A 2,224-nucleotide genomic window follows, 5' to 3' on the forward strand; every position below is an offset into this window, starting at 1 on the left:
AACTATTTAATAAATGGCCGATCTATTTTCTAGTATGGCAAATTTTAAACATTAGCAACAAAGATGGTCTGTATCATGTCAACACTGAGTTTCATATTTTTTGGCTTTAATAATTTTAATGTGTATTACAGTTTTTTTCATTTGCTTCCCTGTGTACCTAATGGCACTAAGTATGTTTTATTGTGCTTATTGTTAATCTAGTTACCTTATTTGTGAATTAAAGTCTTTTGCTCATTTTCTTATTGAGTTTTGATCTGTTATTGAATTGTATTTGAATGTTTATTCTGGGTGCATTCTGTTTATGAATAGAAGACATCTATCAAGTATGTGTTCTGGAAGTATTTTATCCAAATCTGTTGCTTACTTTGCATGTTCTTTATGGTGTTCATCAAAGATAAATGTATTTCACTTTAATGTGCAATTTATCATTTTTAAATTATGTGTGTGTGTTCCTAGAAATTTTTACATACTTCAAAATTTCAAAACTAGGTTTTCTTTTGGTCTTTTTATTACTTTGTGTTTTAGTATTAGGCCTGTGATCTATTTTGAGTATATTTTTGTACTAGGTTTATTTGTTTTGTAGAGTCTTCATGTGGATTTTTAATATGTTTTTCAAATTTCTAATTGTAATTACTGAGAGAAGTAGGCTGAAGTGAGCTTGTATTGCTATATTGGAATTTCAGTAGACTTACACTAATTTAATACTAAGATTTTTGTAGAAAAAATGAAAAATAGCTAGGAACCCACTTAAAATGAAAAGCTTCAGGGGAAATTAAAAATACCATATATTAAAACAAGCTGTAAAACTTTTAAAATTAAAAAAGCATTTCAAGTGCACAAAAGACAGGAAGTCCAATAAATACAACATCCACAATAGGGTTCAGAACATAGAAATTAAGAGATTCACATAATTAACATCTTGAAATAGCTGGGAATAGATGGATTCTTTTAGTAAATAATATTAGCAATCTGGAATGCCCATTTAGCAAAAGAATGATGAGATATATATCTATAGTCTTTGTTAGAGAAAACTCTAACACAAGGTCTACAAAATTAGGTGTTAAAAGTACCAAAAATTTTGGGAGAATACTCCTATAGTCTCAGTGTTGAGCAGAGTTTTCTAAGTGTTGCCCAAAATCCAGAGAATTTAAAAGAAAATGTTATAAATGTTATTATGTCAATTTTAAAATTAATAAAAGCAGCAATAAAACACTAAAAATGATTTTGACTTTTCAGTGACACTCTCTGCTGTTCTTTCCCAATCTCCCCAGCTAATATTCCTTTTAAGAGTCTTCAAGGCCAGGAGCAGTGACTAATGCCTGCAAACATAGCTGCCTGAAAGGAATAGGTAGGAAGATCATGGTCTCAGACAGGATAGGGCAAAAAGTGAGACTATGTCTAAAACATGAGCTAAAAGGAAAAAGTGCTGGATCAAGTGGCTGAGCACTTGGCTAGCAAGCACTAGGCACTGCATTCAAACACCAGTACTGCCTAAAAAAGTGGGAGTGGGGAGAGAAAGAAAAAGAGAGAGAGAGAGAAAGAGAGAGACTTCAAATCCTATGTCATATATTCTGTCTGAATTTTTAGTTGAGTCCAATGAGAATAAATAAGCCAGTTGTTTAATCTTACCTGGAAATGGAGTTACAATTTTGTTCTGGGACCAAAAGAGGGTGCCAATAAGGCTGCAAGCAGGCATTAAGTAACTTTTTGATATGGTGGAAATGCTGTGCACCTTGTTGTTGTACTCCTATTTTGTCTATTTGCTCAAACTCATGAAAATTTACTCTTAAAAACATTGCGAGACAGTATGGTTGAAGCTCAAAAGAATTCTGAGTAAAATAAACCCTGTATGAAAGAGGAATTACTGTATGATTTAATTTGTATGAAAGTCTTCAAAAATGAAAACTAATATATAGTTGCAGAAAGCATGAAAGTTTAGGTAGAAAGCATTGCCAAGAGATACAAGGGAACATTGTATGGTGATGAATACATCAGTGTTGACTATGTGCTGGTTTTATGAGGCATGCACATGTCAGTACATATTCAATTGTATAGGTTAAATGTGCACGGTTTGTTGTTTGTACCCCAATAATGGTATTAGAAAATAAGAAATATCAGTGCTTCCTATTTAAAATAGGCAGTCTTGTTTTAACAGGGAATATTGAGAATTGGCTGGAATAAATAAACAAAACTGTTACTCTAAAACTCCCTCCATGAGCAAACA

Source organism: Castor canadensis, chromosome 2 (genome assembly GCF_047511655.1).
Source record: "Castor canadensis chromosome 2, mCasCan1.hap1v2, whole genome shotgun sequence".
Classification (NCBI taxonomy): Eukaryota; Metazoa; Chordata; class Mammalia; order Rodentia; family Castoridae; genus Castor; species Castor canadensis.